This window comes from Tamandua tetradactyla, chromosome 15 (genome assembly GCF_023851605.1).
Source record: "Tamandua tetradactyla isolate mTamTet1 chromosome 15, mTamTet1.pri, whole genome shotgun sequence".
NCBI lineage: Eukaryota > Metazoa > Chordata > Mammalia > Pilosa > Myrmecophagidae > Tamandua > Tamandua tetradactyla.
The window spans coordinates 2553528-2575030 of record NC_135341.1 but is presented as its reverse complement, the minus strand read 5'-3'; the positions used below and the strand labels follow the sequence as shown (position 1 = coordinate 2575030).

General features: G+C 37.6%; 1 protein-coding gene and 1 pseudogene across 1 annotated transcript in view; both read left to right on the top strand.

The window, feature by feature from the left end:
- Positions 1-21503, top strand: part of LOC143656898 (uncharacterized) — a 76642-nt gene that overhangs the window by 16185 nt on the left and 38954 nt on the right.
- Positions 5934-12136, top strand: LOC143656904 (heterogeneous nuclear ribonucleoproteins C1/C2 pseudogene; annotated as a pseudogene).

The window sequence follows — 21503 nt, the reverse complement described above, 5'->3', positions numbered from 1 at the left end:
TGTGGCCTCAGTGTCTCTAAGCCGAACTCTGCAAGTGAAATCATTGCCCTCCCCCCTACGTAGGACATGACATCCAGGGGTGGAAATGGATGATGTGGGAGAGGTGATGTGGGAGAGGACTCCCAGGGATGAATCCAGACCTGGTACTGTGGGATCAACAATGGCATCCTGACCAAATGGGGGGAAAGAAGTGTAATTAATAAAGTATCAGTGGCAGGGAGAGTTCAAATAGAGTCGAGAACCTGCTCTGGAGGTTGCTCTTTCGCAAGCTTCAGGTAGACCTTGCTACCTTATCATAACTGCCAATCCCCAACCAGGACCATTCCAGCCAATCCTAAAGAACACCTAGGGCAAGTTATAAGGTTCCACAAGGGTTCCAGGCACTAAAGTAACTTGCCAGAAACCTACAACCTCCAGATGGGTCTCTGGTCCAGATAAGTCCTGAAACCTAGCCCAGCCTCTCCAAAACATCAGATAGTTCCAACTCCCTACCCCATATTGGTGACAGACCCTTCCAATATCAAAAATTTAGAATTGCCATAGCACAAACAACCCCAATGAATGGATGATATGGAAAGATCAAAGGTGATGGTGGGATTATACATAGAAGATAGGACTTAACAAATGAATATGAATGCTGAATCATTAAATTGGTATCTCTTTTAGTCTCTAGTATTTTAGAGCAGCTAGAAGTTAAAACCTCAAATTGTGAAATTGTAACCCATGTCAAAGTCTGAAATATGTTCTACAACTAATTGTGGTGCTGTGCTTGGAAATTTATAGCTTTTTTGTATATATATTATTCACAAAAAAGAAGGAAAGAAGTCAATTGTGATGATAAAATGTATTTAAGCCCACTAGCCTCTTATATTCTGGAGCAGCTAGAAGGAAAAATAGGAGAAGATCGTATGGTAGCCCATGACAAACTCTGGGATCTAGCCTGTAACCACTTTCTGAAGAGTGCTTTGAAAACTATTATTTTTTTTATTTCTTTGCTATATATATGTATCATAGTATATAATAAAAAAGGTTAAAAAAAATCAGTGGTTCCTGATACAATTAAGTAGCAATGCCTTATCACCAAATCTATATGAAGACTTTCCTTTTCTTCTGCAGAAACTCCTGTACCCCTTGAGAAGAGTATGAGATTTTGTAGGTTTGTCCACAGTGATGCCCCGATAAATCCCAGAGTGATTTGGACAGTGTATAAAAAGGTATTTGCGAAGTCCCCTTGGGGGAATGATGAGAAAGGGGGGAAATTCAAGTTCCCCATGTAGAGAATTCCTGATAATCTCACAAGCAGTAGGGACAGCCAAAGAAATAGGCCAAGCCCTCAATCTTGGGGTTTGTTCATATGAAACTTATCCCTGCAAAGGATAGGCTAAGCCTACTTAAAATTAGGCTAAGAGTCACCCCCAGAGAACCTCATTTGTTGCTGAGATGTGGTCTCTTTCTCTCAGCCAACACAGCAAGCAAATTCACTGCCCTCCCCCTCTCTTTGTGGGACATGACTCCCAGAGGTGTAAACCTTCCTGGCAACATGGGACAGACATTCTAGAATGAGCTGGAACTCAGCTTCAGGGGATTGAGAAAACCTTCTAGACCAAAAGGGGAAAGAGCAAAATGAGACAAAAGAAAGTGTCAATGGCTGAGAGATTTCAAACAGAGTCAAGAGGTTTTCCTGAAGGTTATTCTTATGCATTATATAGATATTACTTTTTTAGTTAAGGCATTGTTAAAATAAATTTAGTAGATTGAAATGCTAGTGATCAATGAAAAAGAGTGGCAAGGAGTATAGAAAAAATAGGGGAAACAAAGGCTAAAATATTTTGGGTAGATGGAAGTACTAGCAGTTAATGAGAGGGAGGGATAAGAGGTATGGTATGTATGAGTTTTTTCTTTTTATTTTTCTGAATTGATGTAAATGTTCTAAGAAGTGATCATGGTGAGGAATATACCACTATGTGATGATATTGTGAGTTATTGATTATATATCAAAAATAGAATGATCATATGGTAGGAATGTTCATGTTTGTATGTTGTTATTTTTAAAAAAAAAAAAACTCCTGTACCCCTCCCTCATATACCTACTTGTTGACACTTAGTTTTGGCCTAATACCTTTGTTACATCCAGTGAAAACATATTAACATGTTACTGTTAACTATAGACCCTAGCTTGCATTGGTTGTATTTTTTTCCTTAAAACCATGCCATTTTCAACACCTTGTAATGTTGATATTTGTTTGTTCTACCTCAATCAAAAGCATTCTTAAATTTGTACATTTAATCACCATCATTGGCTATACCTGTATCTTCCCCAAGAAAAGAGGTTTAGGGGAACCTTCCTTCAGGCAGTTGAGGCCCCAGGGATTGGAAAACAGAAGCAACACAAGCCCACCCTCTACCTTAACCTCTGTCTCAATGATACCACTTGCTAGAGAGGCTACTGAAATGAAAGTCACTGCATCAATGTATGTGGTTGGGAAACTGGGCAGACAAGCACCGCATGCTGGGCAGAATAGGGAAAGTACATCTAGAAGCTTCATAGGAAAGTCTGACAATTTGCCGGGTATGACAACTTTCTGTAGCTCATTGCAGATGTTTCATGGAAGAAAGACATAAAATGGCTACAGGTTAGTGAGGTTTTACAGATGATCTGATGAGAATTCATTAAATATTATTTAAGAATAACTGAACTTATGAACAATAATACTGTTGTCCCATATCAGATACAGAAGTACTTGGACATCTCACAGACAGTGAGGATATTGAGAAATCTCTAAGGACTTTATATAACTTCTGAAATGTTTATATTAATAAAATGATAAGCTATAAATTTTCTAACCACAGAAGCTTATAAAATCCTTTTTAATTTCATAATTCTTCCCATGCAACTGGTTCCATAATAAACCTAACTAGTTTTAGCACCACTGTTTATAAGGTGAAAGAAAAAGTCTGATTTTCAAGGGGTTCCATGAAAAATCCCAGTGACTGAGTTCAAAAGACAACATTTAGCATTAAATTTTGGGAAGTCAGTATGTCAAAATTATCAGGTTTTAATTGTTAAATAAGATCATGGGTGACTGTGAAAAAATACTTAGTTCCCTAATTAAAACCAAAGTGAAAATAAAAGATTTTAAAAGTAAAGAGAGGAAGTAGCATATGCATAATTATTTCAAAATTAAGAAGACTTCTTGTTTAAAACAAAGGATGATAAGGTCAATATAAGGCACAAGAAATTATTCTGATAATGTACAGAATGTCTGCCTCTAAGTAGGAGTGCCAATTTGAAAGGATTATGTACACTAGAAAAGCCATGTTTTAATCCTTATCCATTGTTTTGGAAGCAACCATTTCTTTCAATACCTGTGCAGCATTGTAGGTAGGAAACCTGATTAGATTATCTGCATGGAGATGTGGTGCCATCCATTCTAGGTGGGTCTTGATTAGTTTACTGGAATCCTTTAAAAAAGAGGAAATATTTTAGATAAAGCTGCAGACAGAGCCCAGGCAGCCAGAGCCTTGGGAGAGGAAGAAGAAATGTGCCCCAGGGGGAGCTTCATGAGACAAGAAGCTTGAAGAGAAAAGAAACAAATGTCACCATGTTCACCGTGTGCCTTTCCAGTTGAGACAGAAACCCTGAATGTCATCCATTTTCTTGAACTAAGGTATCTTTCCCTGATGCTTTAGATTGGACATTTTTATACCTTTGCTTTAATTTGGACATTTTTGCAGGCTTAGAACTGAAAACTTGTAACTTAATAAATTCCCCTTTTAAAAAAACCATTCCATTTCTGGTATATCACATTCTGGCAGCTTGCAAACTAGAACAGCACATGAGAGAGTTAAAGCTTTTATAACTTCTAATTAGGAGCCCAATAATCCAAATAAACTTATCATTTTAACAGAGTGAAAACCAAATTCTAATTTTGCATGAATATACCATTTGAAAAGAAAACACATAAAAATCTTACAATCGTATCACAATTTAACCACCATTAATCATGTCAAATAAAATGCCTTTCCTCAAACCTACAGCTTTCTATATTCATACAAGGTAGGCCTACATATTCCTACTTTTGATTCTGCAAGAACCAGTTATTTTAATTTAAGACAAGCTACTTACTTTTCTCTTAGCGAAACACATCTTGCATACCTTACATATTTAAATTTTCAGAAATATCTTAGAAACTGTCTTCAAGCTAACATCCTTCAAAACATAAGTATTCTTTAAATACAAATTGACATTGTTTATCATCTTAAAAATCTAGTAATTATAATGCTAACTTGATGAGTAATCCTATTAAATATAGGAAGAACACACCAAAGTAGAAGAAAACCATTTGATTATATTGTACTTATATTGGTAATTCCAAAGACTTAACTATTTTTACTTAACTGTTAATCCTTTTTGCCAGAGGTTTATCTGAATTGCAGGTACTTTTGATTTTCTTTAAAACACTTGGATTTAGTTCTATGAATGCACTTTTTTTCATTGGAAATGTTAGAAGTTGGGTTTCCTTCATTTGTGGAACTCTATTAGGACTAATTTTTTTCACTGTGAATATTTTTTATTTTAAAAATTTGCTTCGCTGAGATTGCTGTTTTTTTCTCACATTGTTTCATCATTTAAAAATTAGTTTTTTTTTAAATTTTACACTTTTCCATATTGGCTGTTGTGTTGCTTTTTATTTTTATTTTCTTGTGAAATATAACATTTATACGAAAAAAACAAATTTCCAAGTGCATTTTTACAAGTAGTTATAGAGCAGATTTCAATATTTGATATGTTACAATTCCACAATTTCAGGTTTTTCCTTTTATCTACTCCAAGAACTGGAGGCTAGAAGAAATATCAATATAATGAATCAGTACTGGTATTCATTTGTTAAGTCCTACATTTTTCTGTTATAATTCCTATTTCTCCTTTAATCCTCCCACTCTCTAGGGATATTTGAGCTATGCCTATTCTAAACTTTTCATATTGAAAAAGGGTGTCAGTCATATAACATAGGGAGATGGAACTAGTTGATGTCCTAGGAAGGGTGGCTTCTTTGTGTTTCAGGACTAATTTGGCCTAAGAACCATCTGGAGATTAAAGGTTTCTGGAAAGTAAACTTAGTACAGAAAACTTTTGTAGAATCCCAGAGCCCTTGGTGTTCTTTAGGATTAATAGGAATGATGTTGGTTGGGGTTTGGCAAATCATGGTAGTTAGCAGTATCTAGCTGAAACTTGTATAAGAGTTGCCTCCAGAATAACCTCTCAACTCTATTTGAACTCTTGTAGTCACTGTTATGTTATTTTAGTAAATTTCCCCCCTTTTAATGAGAAAGGGATTGTTGATTCCATGGTGTCACGGCCAGGCTTATCTCTCGGAGGCATGTCCCATGTTACTAGGAAGACTTTTATTCCTCGACGTCATGTCCCACATAGTGGGGAGGGTAATCATTTTCCTTGCAGAATTGGGCTTAGAGAGAGAAGTCACATATGAGCAAGAAAAGAGGTTTTCGGGGGGGGGTCGATCTTAGGCAATAATGCTAGGAATATTGAGCGGCTGCAGAAAACAATGAAGTTGTGAGCCATGTAACTAGGGGAATGACCTTTGAGGTCATTATGCTGAGTGAAATAAGCCAGAAATGAAAGGACAAATATTGTATGGTCTCACTAATATAGACTAACTATAATGAGCAAACTGACAATATATTTTGAATAAGGTAAATTTGAAGTATGCTTTGAAATAGAGACTTGGGTATCCTCCAGTTTTGTTGTTCTTATACAATATCATTTTAACTATTCCAAGAATCTTAAAATTCCATATGACTTTAAGTGTAAAATTTTACTTTTGTTTTAAATGGCCTTTGAGATTTTTATAAGTTTTGCAATGTATCTCTAAATCATTTGGGGAAATATTACCATTTGCTTAACTTTGTATTTACTCTCCTGTTACGTGAAATGGGATGTATTTATTTAATGTTTAATTGTGTTTAATCTCCTATTACATGAAATGGGATCTTTCTGTTTATTTAGTTATTCTTTAATTTCTTTCATCCACAGTTTATATATAGCAATATAAATTGCATACCTTGGTTAAATTTATTCCTAGAAATTTTCATCTTTTTGATGCCACTGTAAATTAATTTTTTCTTAATTTCCTTTTTGGATTCCTCATAATTTGTATACATAAATACATGCAAGTTAAACTTATGCTCTGCCACTGTACTGCCTTCGTTTATTAACTCTAATAGGGTGTTTGTGTGCATCAGTGTAAGTGTGAATGTGTCTGCATGCATTCTATAGAATTCTTTCTCATTAAGATCATCACCTGACAAGAGATCATTTTACTTCTTCCTTTCCAATTTGCATGCCTTTTATTTCTTTATATAGGCAAATTGCTCTGTCTAAAATATTCAGTAAAATGCTTAATAGCAGAAAATGAAAGCAAGCATTTGTGCCTTCTTTGTGCTCTTAAGAGGAAAGCTTTCAGGCTTTATCCATTGTTTATGATAGTAGCTGTGGGTTTTCATGAAACCCCCTTATTAGGTTAAGTAAGTTCCTTTCAAGTCCTAGTGTGTGGATTGTTTTTATCATATAATGTGTTCAGTTTTATCAAATATTTTTTTCCAGCAGCAGCATAGATGATCTTATTTTTTTCGGTCTACTAAAATGGAGTCTTACATTGGTTGATTTCTATATATTGACACATCCCTTGTATTCTTAAACTAAGTCCCCCTTGGTCATCATAATGTGTAGTTCTGTTAGCTCTCTGCTGAATTTGGTTTGATAGTATTTGTTGAGGGTTTTTTCATCAATATCCATGAAGCATAATTGCCTGTAGTTTTGATGCCTATGTATGGCATTCATAAAAGCAGTGTTAGACTCATGGAGTTAGTTAGGAAGTATTCCCTTAAATTCTGTTTCTTGAAAGAGAAGAATTGATGATAATTCTTTAAATTTTTCATAGATTTCAACAGTGGAGCCATCCTGTCCAGGACTTTTTTTTGTTTTGAGGCTTTCAATTTCAGGTTCACTCTTTTTGCTGGCTATAGTTCTGTTAAGATATTCTATTTCTTCTTGAGTCAATTTTTATATTTTGTGTGTTTGTGTTATTTCCATTTCAACTCAGTTATCGAATTTGTGATCAGTTGCTCTATCATGTTATGAAACTTTAATATCTATAGCCAATAGTAATGTCCGTAATTTCATTTTTTACTTGTTGTTCATGTTTTCCGTGTCAGTCTAGCCAAAGGTTTGGAAATTGTATGCCTCTTTCCAAAGTACCAGTTTTTGGCTTTGTGATTTTCTCTGTTGTCTTCTCTCTACCCTAGTCTGTCTCTGTTCACTCTAATCCTTATTATTTCTTTCCTTCTCATGCTTTTGGGTTTAGTTTGATTTTCTTTTTATACTTCCTTATTTATATAGGATTAGGTTTCAAGTTTAGGATTTAAGATTTTTCTTCTTTATAAAAGTAGGTGTTTTGCCCTATGTGTAATATATATAATTACTGTCTGAGCATTCCTTTCATTTCATCCCATAAGTTCTGTGATATGGTGTTATGGTTTTATTGCTCACAAAGTATTTTCTTATATCCTTTGTGTTTTACTTTTTGGCCCACTGGTTGCTTAAAGATGTATTTTTTATTTTCTACATATTTGTGAATTTTCCAGCTTACCTTCTGTTATTGATTTTTAATTTCATTACATTATGCTTGCAGAGTGTATTTTGTCTGACTTTAATCTTTTAAGAAATTTTGGACTTGTTTAATGACCAGACATATGGCCTACCCTGGAGCATATTCTATCTGCACATGAAAATGTATATTCTGCTGCTGTTATATGGAATGTCCTGTATATATCTGCTAGATGTAAAGTGGTTTATCATGACTTAGGATGGGAGATTGCTCCCTCTAAAATTGCATTAGTGATTTGCCCGTGCAATCTCCTTTGCTTGAAGCACCTTGCAGCAACATCCAACATGTCCTTCTTTCACATACTGGCCTAGGTATCAATAATTTGGAAGCCTTCATCGGATATTCATGCCCTATATTGGCACCCATCCAAAGCTCACCAAAACCTCTGTGTTTTTTCCAAAATAGTTACAACTAATAATAGTTTTCTTGCCTGCATCCTCTCCCAAATAGTGAACTCCAAAAGGTTGGGTATCAGGTCCCAACTTCTGTGGGTATGAACCATTTGTATATATGTACTTCAAGATGTTATTGGTGAGGCAGGATGGCAGCATAATGAGGTGTGGAATTAGTAGTTTGTCCTCCAGAGCAGCTGGTGAATACCAAGAATGGTACAGAATAACTGCTGGGGGAGACCAGTTGCTGGATACACAGCATACACCACCCTGTACCAGGTGGAACAGCTGAGACCCCACACAGAACTGTAAGTCCTATAAGCTGTGGAGGATGGTGCCCCTCCCCCATGGGCATAGCAGTCTTGTACCCTGAGGGGAAAGAAAAACAAACTTTACTAGCAGCAAGGGCTTAGCTCAACCAAAAGCCAATTGCAGAATTAATTAACAAATTCTGTCTACTGAAAATAGGCCCCCACCACAGATAAACCTGGAATAAACACTAAAGGACTAGGAGTTTTTGCCCTTGTAGAGAGGGGGTGGGAATGATGGGGGGCAGGAACAGAGAGGCTTTTTGAGTTGGAAAGCACAAAGTACTGGAAAAGGACTGGACCCCAAGAAGAGGGGGCATATAGAGCCATGTACTAACTTAAGCTCTTAATTGACAAACCTGAGGAACAAAGGTCCAGCTCTGAAAAAGCTTTTGTTTTGTTGTTTTGTTTTTTTTTTTTTTGCCTTTTTTCTGCTCTTTAACAGCTCATTAGATAGAATTGGAAGCACTCTTGGGCTCCAGCACTGCCCCGGGCAAGGGCAGAACTAAGACATGTCTGAGAGACAAAGTGACTAGTTAGGTGAAAGGGGCTAATTCCCTAAAGGGTGTATACTCCCCAGGAGAAAGGTGGGGCCCAGCTCAAATGGAATCCATACTTCAAAGAATTCAGGGTCCAAGGACTGGAAAACTGAAGCAACTAAAGCTATCCTACAACCTCACCTCTATCTCAGCCATGCTCCCTGCAGGAAGAATCTGCTGAAACTAAAGGTGTGACATCACTTTAAGCTGATGGGAAGCACAAGCAGACAAGCATCACATGCTGGGAAGAATAGGAAAAGCACAGTCTAGAGGCTTCATAGGAAAGTCTGACAACTTGCTGGGTCTCATCTGCAGGGAAAACTGGTGCTTGCTACTCTTTCCACCTGAGATATGGGCCTATCTGGTCTGAGAAAATCTCACTGAGATTATATACTGAGGTATATACTATCTGAGGAGACCCTCCTCAAAAAAAAAAAAAAAGGCTTCATAAAGGCAGGGCAAGAAACAGAAAAAGAAAAACTGAAAAATTCTGATCAGTTAAACAGAACCTATGCTAAGTGTCCAGAATAAGTCAAACTGAATGTCAAAGCACAAATAGAGAACAAAGCCATCTAGCAAGAAAATCCTAGGTAAAAGAGTGAAAACAACTTCTAGAATAAACCAATTAAGGAAATCAAATATCTAGACCACCCACAATAAGTAACAAGTCATACGAGGAAAATCAAAGATATGGCCCAGTCAAGGAACAAATCAACGTTTTGAATGAGATACAGCAGTTGAAACAACTAAGTCAGGATATTCAAACAGACATGGAAAATCTCATCAAAAATCATGTGAATGAATTGAGGGAGGATATAAAGAAGACATTGGATGAACAAAATTAAAAACTTGAAAGTTTAAAAAACAAATCACAGAATTTATGGGAATGAAAGACGCAATAGAAGAGATGAAAAAACAATGGAAACCTACAATGATGGATTTGAAGAGGCAGAAGAAAAGATTAGTGAACTAGAGGCCTGGATATCTGAAATCTGACACACAAAAGAAAATATAGGGAAAATATGAGCAAGGTCTCAGGGAATTGAATGACAAAATGAAGCACATGAATATACATATTGTGGGTGTCCCAGTAAGGAAAGAGAAGGGAGTAGGAGGAAAAAGACTGAATAATCACTGAAAATTTTCCTTCTCTTATGAAAGAGAAAATTATAAATCCAAGAAGTGCTGCATACCCCTAACAGAATAGATCCTAGATTTTCAAAACACTTACCAGATTTTCAGATGTCAAAGACAGAATTTTGAAAGCAGCTAGAGAAAAGCAGTTCATCATGTACAAGGAAAGCCCAAAAAGACTATGTGTATTTCACAGCAGAAACCATGAAGCAAGAAGGCAGTGGTGTGATATATTTGAGATTCTTAAAGAGGAAAACTGCCACCAAGAATTTTATATCCAGCAAGATTGTCCTTCATAAGTGAAGGGGAGCATTTTGTGAATGGATGAAGACTGAGCCATTGCGGTTGTGTTGCCGACTTCATGCAGCAGCTGGCTTTTTCATGTGGAATCTGAGAGTAGAAGATTCAGATTGACATCCCTTCTTCCTTATTCCTCCTGTGAGATTTTTTTACTCTTCAGCTGTATTTTTCAGCTGTGTGATGAACCTCATCAAACACCATGGCCAGCAATTTTACCAACAAGACACATCCCTGCTTCATGAACTGCCATGTATTCATTGGGAATCTCAATACTCTGATGGTGAAGAAGTCTGATGTGGAGGCCGTCTTCTCGAAGTATGGCAAAATTGTGGGTTGCTCTGTTCATAAGGGCTTTGCCTTCATGCAATATATTAATGAGAGAAATGCCCAGGTTGCTGTAGGAGGAAAGGATGGCAGAATGATTGTTGGCCAGGTTTTAGATATTAGTCTGGCTGCAGAACCAAAAGTGAACCTAAGAAGAGCAGATATGAAATGATCTGCAGTAGAGATATGTGAGTCAGTACCAGAACACCCTTCTTTGTCCCCTCTACTCAGCTCTTCTTTTGCCTTGCACTATGACTGTCAGTGGAATTATTATGACAGGGTATTCAGCTACCCAGCATGTGTTAATCCTCCTCTTCCTATTGCTTGGGCTGTAGTGTCCTCAAGATGCCATGTGTATCAGGAAACATCACAAAGAGGCAAAAGTGGCTTCAATTCCAAGAGTAGATAGTTGAGGGGTTTCTTCTAAGTTTGGAAAGTTGAAAGGCATCACACTAACCTGGACAAACCTGCAAGATCTCAAGATTCCCTATACTTATCATGTCCAACTAAACTGAACGTACAAGTTAAATGCACTACCCAAAATATAAATTTTGCACCCAGTAAACATCTCTCCCTTTAGTCTCACATAGAAGTTAAACTTTTTAAATATGAGCAATATCTTCCTTTAAACTGTACTCTGATATACGTTACTCCTATCCAAATCAACTTCATTCATGTCTCTATTTGAAATCTGATCATTTTTTTCCACCTTTTTAAACAGTTCCTCTATGGAATCCTGCTGAATTTCATAGCTACAGAGCTCTAATTCTGAGTCTCAGGTGTCACATAAAACTTGAAGTTCTCCTGGGAATGACCATGTTATATACAAACAGCGCAGTATCTCAGAATATAGAATTAACAGTTACACCTCCTGAATATTTGTGACTGCTGTAAGAGATCTGGGGCCCTTTAAAATACGCCCCAACCTGACATGCTCTTAACTGCAGTTCACCAAGTTTTTATATTATAGTTAGTCCATATAGTTGAGGCATGATAATATTTGCCTTTTTGTTCCTGATATTTCATTCCACATACAGTACTTAAGGTTCATTCACATAGTTGCGTGACTTACAACTTTATTCCATCTTGTGGCTGCTCAGTAGTCCATTGTATGTATAAACCATAGTTCACCCTTCCATTCCTCAGCCATTGTACCGTTAGGCCACCTTCATTCATTGTGGATCAGGAACACTGCCACCATAAATGTCCATAAATGTACAAATGTCCATAAATGTATAAATGTCCATTCCTGACCCCACATTCAGTTCCTCCAGGTATCATACTGAACAACAGGTTTCAGGGTCATATTGCAAACCCACCACTAGCCTCCTGTGAAACCACCACACTGCCCTCCAAGAGGCTGCACCTCTCAGTTCCCCTACCAACAGTGAATAGTTAGATATGCTTCTTTCTCCACATTTTCTCTAGCGCTTGTTTCTCTCTGTTTTGTTTTTTTTTTTTCCTGCATGGGCAGGCACCAGGAGTCAAACCCAGGTCTCCCGCATGGCAGGCAAGAACTCTGCCTGCTGAGCCATCATGGCCCACCCTCTCTGTTCATTTTTAAAGTTTTATTCATGCATCATACATCCAACCTAAGTGTATAGACTTGTCTTTGTCACCATACTCTATCTGAAGACATTTCCTTTTCTTCCACAAAGAATTTATAGCCCTTTCCTATGCCCACCACCTGTTGACATTTAGTTTTGGCATAATGCCTATGTTACATTCAGTGGAAGCATATTACAGTGTTACTGTTGACTATAGATCCTAGCTTGTATTGGTTGTACTTTTCCCATATAACATCTGTTTTCAACACCCTGCAATATTGACATTCATTTGTTCTCCCTCATGCAAAAACTTTTTTTTTTAATTTGTACATTTAATCAGCATCATTGTACTCTCCAGGCATTCCTAAGCTATACCATCTCAGTCTTTATCCTTTATCTTTCTTCTGGTTTCATATGTGCTCCCAGCCCTTCTTCCTCTATTATACATTCTGCTTTATTCAGTGTACTTATATTATTGTGCTACAATCAGATAGTATTGTGTTATCCATTTCTGAATTTTTACAGTCAGTCCTGTTACATAATCTGTATTCCTTCAGCACCAATTGTCCGATCTTTACCCTGTTTCTATCTCTTGATAACCTGTATTCTTAATTTTAATTCTTCACATTCACTCACTAATATCAGTTCATATTAGTGAGACCATACAGTACTAGTCCTTTTGTTTCTGGCTAATTTCACTCAGCATAATGTTCTCAAGGTTGTGAATGCATGTCTATATACTTAGGTTAGATTGTATGATGTGTGAATAAAACTGTTTAAAATGAAAAGAGAGAACCAAGTGCTAGAGAAAATGCAGAGAAAGAGAGGTACTTCCCTCCAACCACTCCAATACACCACAAACAGAAGTGCAGCCCCTTGGAGGACAGGGTGGTGGTTCCACTGAAGTCTAGTTTATGATGTATTCTAGTGGCATGATGCTTCCTTTATCCAAGGTATAAACAGATGAGTAAAGAAGTTGGATAAAATAAATAAATAATGGGGATAAGGGTAAAATAAATTGGGTCGATGGAATACTAGTGGTCCATGAGAGAGAGGGGTTAGGGTGTATGGTATGTATGACATTTTTCTTTTTTCATTTTATTTCTTCTTCCAGAATGATGTGGATGTTCTAAAAAGTGATCATGGTGATGAATGTAGAACTATGTGATGATATTATGAGCCACTGATTATACACCATGTATGGAATGTCTGTGTGTGAAGATGTGTCAATAAAAACATTTAAAAATATATACTTAAAAAAAAGGTGTTATTAGTAAGTTGTGACCAGGCTGAATGAGGGTGAGCCTTAATTCAATATGGGTAAAGCAAAGGAAATTTGGCATAGGAGGAGAAGCCATTGGAACATACACAAGCTGGAAATTAATGGAAATTTCCAGCAGAAAAGAGATGACAGCCCCATGGACATTGCCATGTGGCAAAAACTCCAGGGAATGCCAAAGATTGCTAGCCAGCCAGAAGATAACAGCCCAAGAAGAAGCAAGTCCTTATTCTTCAGAACCATGAGCTAATACATTCCCATTTTTTAATCCATCCCATTCTATGGTATTTGTTTTAGAAGCTAGCATTCTAAAGCCCTTGGGATACATGTATCACTTGTAAGTGGTGCTTGAATTTATCCTGGGGCTCTACAAATATTAGGGATATTTGTCTTCAGGGATCATTATATCCAATCCCAGCCTCCAGCCCCAATGAACTTTAAAATCCTTTTGGTCTCTGGAAGCATGGGCATTTCTAAGAGTTAGATGTCCTCCTTGTCCCAGGTACTTATTGCTGTGAGTTCCAAAATGGCTTATTGAAGGTTTTGAATTAGAACTTTCTACGTTAAGACCCTGCAGAATTTTTTTTTCCTGCTAAGATAGGTCCTACTGATTAAAATACGTGGTTCCCAGGAGGAAGCAGTTCTATCAGGGTGCATAATAAGTATTGTACTGGATATAGGGCTATGATACCAGGCTACATGGAGATTTCTCAAAAAGTCCAGGAAATTCTGATAAGTCTTGCAGATCAGTTCCATCTCTTTTGTTTAATAAATATTATTTTAAACCTTTGCCATGACTTTTGAATCACCACAGTTTTGCCCCTTCTCTCACATTAAGCAGATGGATTGAAACTATTTTACAAATGAAATAGATAACTTTGGAAGTGGATGATTCTGACCATCAAAATGGAATCTGATCCATCATAGAATTTACATATTTTCTAGTATCTGCCATCCTGAAATGTGACTGAAAATTTAAAGCACTTTTAAGGGTCAAGGTGGTAGAGTAAACTGTTCCAGGGTTCTCTTTCCCCCCAAAGAAGTTTTATACAATGAATAACAGCTGGCAGAACCGTCTTTCTCAGAGCTCCTGCAGAGGCTTTCTAAAAGGTTACAGTAACAGGAAAAAAAAACAGTTATGGAAATAGCAACTTCAAAATGGTATGATCACATGGTGCCTTGGCTGGCCCCTCCCAAAGCCCCTCATTGGCTTAGAAAGTAGCCAGTCATTTCTTCTGGTAGGGGTCCCTTTTTTCATTTTCAGAGGGAGCAGAGTAGTCACTGTGCATATACTAGGAGCCTGTATATGTGTCAGTCTATCAGGTGACAACCTGAAAGACTGAATACACACACTTATCAAAAACTTGTCATCTCAGAACTTGTACTGTATATAATGGCATCTCACAGATCTCTCTAATAGTCATCTGTGGAATAGCAGTCAAATTACAGTTGAGGCAAAGATTACTGGCTGCAGTGCTTGCTATGTAAGAAAACATTGTTTCCTAGGGGAAGGGTAAATTCATAATTTGTGTAAACAGAGATATCCCAGGGCCATGCAAATATACCCGGGACAAGGCACATATAAAGAATGGACCTGAGAAGGCCCTATGCTTGTGTCTCAGCCTCTTCTCTAAAATTATCTTTGTAAAGCTTTCAAGGAGAGCACATGCCAAGATCAGTCTGCAAAGAATGAGTAAGATGACTTTTCTTTTCCTTTTTCTGTCATACCCTGACTGGATACAAGCTTAAGGAACATACACCTCATTTTCTAAATTTCATAGATAAGGCATTAAACTATCAAAATATTTAGCTTGCAACAAAAGATTACAAAACATATAAAAATAGGGAGTGATGTTCCAGGCAAAGGAAAAAGATGAGAAATTATCAAGAGGGGGACCAGACCTATTAGGCACCAAACAAAGGTATCTTAATGCGCTCAAAGAGCTGAAAGAAAATGTGGACAAAGAAATAAAAGAGAACAAGAAAATGATGGATAAACAGAAAGAAAATGTCAGTAAAGATTAAAAAATCATGAAATGTAACGAAGGGCTTAAAACCCAATGACAGGGTGCACAGGTGGTTCAGTGGTAGAATGCTCACCTTTCATGCAAGAGACCCAGGTTCGATTCTTGGATCATCCACCCAAAAAAAAAGGAAAGAAAAGCCCAATGACAGAAATCATAAATCCCCCAGATTTCAAAAGCAGATTGGAGGTGGCGGAAAAATGAATCAGTGAACATGAAGATAGGAAAATTTAATTTATTCAGTCTGAGGAAAGAAAAAATAATGAAGAAAATGAGGGGAGCCTGAGACCTTTGTCTAACCAGCAAGCATGCCAGTGTACACATTGTGGGAGTCCCAAAATGAGAAGGGGAGAAAGGGGCAGAAATAATTTTAAAAGGGCTGACAATTTCTCAAATTTAACAAAAGTCATGTATATACAGAACCACTGTGCTCAACAAACTCCTAATAGGATAAACTCAAACCCACAATAAGGTACAGGATAATCAAACTGTAAATGTCAAAGATAATGAAAGAATTCTAAAAGCCACAGGAGAATGGCAGCATGCCATATACAAAGGACCCTCAGTAAGACTAATTGCTGTTTTCACACAGAAAACCATGGAAGTTCTAAGGCAGTGGGATGGCCTATTTAAAGTACAGAAGACAAAATATGGCCAAGTAGGGGTGCATGGGGTTGGTTCAGTGGTAGAATGCTTGCCTTCCATGTGGGAGAGCTGGGTTCAATTCCTGGACCAAGCACCCAGAAAATAAATATATATCACCAACAAAGAATTCTATATCCAGCAACACAGTCTTTTAAAAATGAGGGAGAGATTGAAACAAGATGGTAGAGTAGGGGTTCCAGGATTCAGTCTTACATGAGGACACTTATTAAACAGGCAAGAAGTGTGTGAAACAAGTATTTTGAAACTCTGGAGGCCTATAGAACACTGTACACCATCCAGGAAGAGCAGGATGAAGAGGCTGGTAAATTACAGGAAAATTTTTGTGGTGGTTTCTAGTGCCCATCCCCTACTTTTTCAGCAAACTACTGGGAATTTATTCCCTGGGTGCTTCACTTGTAAATGAAAGGCACTTGAAATCCTGCCCAAGACCAGGTTCACTAGTCACAGCTGGTCAGTGTTCACTTTTGATCTACAGCTTCAGGTAGCAGGGGATCTGGCTCTGAGGATAGCCATAGTTCTAACCTATTACAGACAAAGGTGGCAGGAGAGGAGACAAAGATGCAATGCTTCTTCAGGGCTGTTGGGGGGGGGAACATAACGGCTGCCTTTGCTGGGCATGTCAAGAAAGCTCATATTTGGGGAAATGTGGTGGAAGAGGCTTCTGGTGCCATTCCTGATGTATTCTCCAAGGCACTTTTGAACCTGTCTGGGTTGCCTCTTTCAGTCCCTGACCCTGTTTTGGCTGGGGCAAACTGACATGGGAAACATGTCTTGCATACCCCCTCCTTCACTCCAAATTGCCGTGCATGAAAACTGGCTTGATATATTTAAAGAGTCTAAGAAAGTAGAAAGGTATAGAACCTTGGGCAAAGGCTTGCCCTCTTTAAACACCTGGAAGAGGATGGTCTGTCTCCTGGAAAGTAGAGGGAGCAAACTCCTGTTGACAGATGGGTTAGTTTGAAAGGATTTATGTACCCTAGAAAAACCATGCTTTAATCCTAATCCCATTTTGTAAAGGCAGTCCTATCTTCTAATCCCTTTTCAGTACTGTATACTGGGAACTTTAATTAGATTATCTCCATGGAGATGTGACGCAGTCAAGTGTGGGTATTAAACTTGTTTAGATGGAGACGTATCTCTGCCATTCTACATGGATCTTGATTAGCTTACTGGAATCCTATAAAAAGAAGTATTTTGGAGAAAGCTTCAGAATGCTGCAGAACTACAAAGCACAGAGTCCACCAGCCAGTGACCTTTGGAGATTCTGAGAGAGCAGAGAAAAATGACATAACCATGAGAAACAGAGAGTTCACCAGCCTGCGACCTTTGAAGGTAGAAAAGGAAAACGCCCCCTGGAGAGCGTCATGAAGCAAGAAACCTGGAGAGAAAGCCAACAGATACCTCTGTGTTCACCATGTGCCTTTCCAAATGAGAGAAAACCTGACCGTATTTACCATGTGCCTTTCCAGATGAGAGCAAAACCCTGAATTGTGTTCGCCATGTGCCTTTCCACTTGAGAGAGAAACCCTGAACTTCATCGGCCTTCTTGAATCAAGGTATCTTTCCCTGGATGCCTGAGTGGACATTTCTGCAGACTTGCTTTAATAGGAACATTTTCATGGCCTTAGAACTGTAAACTTGTAACTTATTAAATTCCCCCTTTTAAAAGCCATTCCGTTTCTGGTATATTGCATTCTGGCAGCTAGCAAATTAGAACAGCAAGGGAACTCCAAAACAACTAGCAAACAAACCCCAAGTGGTCTTATCATTTGACACAGAAAGGCACCTGACAAAATATAACAAAAAACTAGAACAAACATTGGAATCTTCAACATGATAAAAGCCATATATGAGAAACTACAGGTAACGTTCTGATCAGTGAAAGTTGTAAGATTTTCCCCTAGATCAGGAGCAAGAAGAGGATGCCCTCTTTCACCGCTTTCAACATTTTACTGGAGGTTCTAGCCCATACAATTAGGAAAGAAGTTAGCCTTTCCCTATTCACATATAAAGTATAAAAATACAAAAGGATCTAGAGAGAAGCTACTTGAAGTAATCGATGGGTTAAAGTTCAATACAGAAAAGGTGGGGTGTTTTTTTTCTATCAGTGAACAATCCCAAGAAAGAAATGAAGAAAACAAATGCATTGACAATAGTAATTAAATGAATAAAATGTTGGGTAATGAATTTATCAAAGGGAAATACTTTCTAACTTACAGCACAGGTACAAAAATAATAATTATAAACACCCATTTCATACTAGATCTCCAAATCTACTAATTTAACAGTTTGCCAACTTTGCCATACCTTATCTCTCCATCTGTCACTCCATCTACCTGTCTGTCCATCTGCCTATATATCTGTTTATTGATTCAGTTTCTGAACAGTCAAGTATACACTGTATACATCATAGTCATTGAAGAAATGTACATTTCCTAACAAATAGGATATTCACTTACATAACTCTCTTAAGTGTAGTTATCAAATTCAAGAAATTTAACTTTGATAATAAAGATTGCAGTCTATATTCAATTTTTATATTGCCTGTTAGTTACTTTTTAGCCTTTTCTCTTTCTTTGTTAGATCACATCTAAGATCACATTGCATTTAATTGTCATTATTTATTTTGTTGCTTTTTTTTTACGTTTTTAATTGTAGTAACATATATAGTGACATAAACTTTCCCGTGTCCACTATGTCCAAGGATAGCATTGGGTGGGATGAGTCACATTCACAATAATTTGGTACCCTCACTACCTTTCATTTCTTATTGTTTTTAAATACATTTTGTTGATATATTCACATACCATATAATTATCCAAGTTGTACAATCTGTTGTGCACAGTATCATCATGTAGCTTTGTATTTGTCATCACAGTAAATTTTTCAACATTTTCATTACTCCAAAAAATAAAAATAAGAATAAAAGTAAAAAGAGAAGTTTAAAAGAACACCTAAAATATCCCATAACCCCTCTTCTCCATATAATTTACTTATTTTGGTCTGTTTTTTACTTATCTGTCCAACAATGGATAATGGAAGTGTCAGTCATAAGGTTTTCACAGTCACAGGGTGACTATAGAGCTTTAAGTCACAACTTAAAAGCTCTACAGTTACTCAGACATCTTCAAGAATGAAGGCTATTGGATTACAGTTCAGCAGTTTTGGATATTTCCCTCTAGCTACTCCAATATCCCCCAAACTGAAAAGGAATATCTAAGGTCCATTTGCTTAGTTGGATGCCTCATAACTTACTTACTTCTTACAGCCACCCAATATTGCATTGTATTATATGACACCATTCCCCGCTTCCATTCAGTTGTTGTACTCTTAGATCACCTACATCCATTGCAAATTGTAAACACTGCAGTCATAAACACCTGTGTGCAAATGTCTATTCCTGTCCCAGCTTTTAGTTCCTCTACAGGGTTGTAGGACCATACGGTCCCCACTCCTAACCTCCTGTGGAGCCACCACACTGCCATCCAGAGGGACTGCACCTCTCTACTTTTCTAACAACAGTAAACAGGTACATCTCTCTCCACATTTTCTCCACAACCTATACAAGGACTTTTCCATTTTTTTTACAAAGAATCCCATATCCCCAGCTTACTGACATTTAGCATTGGCATATTGCTTTTGTTACATTCAATGGAAGCATATTATAATATTACTGTTAATTATGGACTCTAGTATGCATTGATTAATTTCTTTCCCATATACAGTCCCATTTTCAGCAACTTACAACGTTAGCATTCATTTGATCTTGTGCAAAAACATTCTTATAATTGTACATTTAATCACCATTGTTGTTCACTCTAGGCATTGCTAAATTATACCATCCGGCTATTTATACTCTATCTTTCTTTCTGGTGTGGTATATGCCCTCAGCCTCTTCCCTCAACAATACTCATACTCAGGTTCATTTAGTGTACTTAGAATATTGTGCTACCCTCAAATAGTATTGTCTCATCCATTTCTGGATCTTTACAATCAGTCCTGTTGAAAATTCTGTATCTCTTCAGCATCAAATGCCCAATCACTACACTGTACCTCTTGATAACCTGTGTTCTCTGTCAGATCTCTGAAAAAGAACTTTATAGGTAGAAGGGACTTTGGACTCAGGGACCCCTCAGCTTCTTTTGCAGAACCAAATGTGGCAGCAAGATAAATGATCACAAGGTTTACAGTTGAAGAATGTTTGAGAGCCGCAGACATGCCAACACCACACCCACCAGAAGATCTGCTTGATAACCTTTGTCAGTATGTGCAGCTGCACATCAAAGGAGAGCAGTGTGTCAGAACCCCAGCAACCAATCAGATCATAAGTCATTCAGCCCCATCCAATCAAGGGACGGATGACACACTACCTAGTGGGCACACACCTCTCCTGGCATAATTTTCCTTTTAAAATGCCGCTCCCAGAATGAGGAGCCAGAGCCATTTTCTTTCCCTTTACTGGCAAGTTTCACTGACTCCCACTTGCTTTCTGCCTTCAATGAATCCGTTAAACCTTGACTTGCTGTCCTGCCTGGATTCCTTAATGACTCCAACCTAACATTATAACTCTCAAGTTTCACTCCTTAATGTTATCTCATATTAGTGAGACCATACAGTATTTGTCATTTTCTTTCTGGCTAATTTCACTCAACATAATGTCCTCAAGGTTCATCAACATTGTTACATTCTTCAAGACTTTGTTCTGTCTAACAGCTGTGTAATATTCCATCATATGTATATATAGCACACTTTGTTTAGCTCTTCATCTGTTAATGGACACTTGGGCTATTGTTATCTCTTGGCAATCATGAATAATGCTGCTTGTAGTGGTTTGAAGCTATTATGTACCCCAGAAAAGCCATGTCCTTCAATCCTCATTCAGTATTGCTGGGTGAGACTTTATTGTTTCCATGGAGATGTAACCCACCCAATTGTGGGTAGTAACTTTTGATTAGATGATTCCCATGGAGCTATTCCACCTATTCAATGTGGGGTGCTTACTGGAGCCCTTTAAGAGGAAACAGTTTTGGGAAAAAGAATCAACAGAGCCCATATGGCCAGAGACCATTGGAAATATAGGAAGAAAACTGCCTGGGGAAGCAGCTGAAGAAGCTTAGAGAGAAAACTAGCAGACGTCACCATGTAATTTTCTAGTGGAGAGAGAAACCTTGAATGTCATCAGTCTTGAGCCAAGGTATTCTCCCTGAATGCCTTAGTTTGGACATTTTTAAACCTAGCCTTAATTTGGACATTTTCATGGCCTTAGAACTATAAACCTGCAACATAATAAATTCCTGTTTTT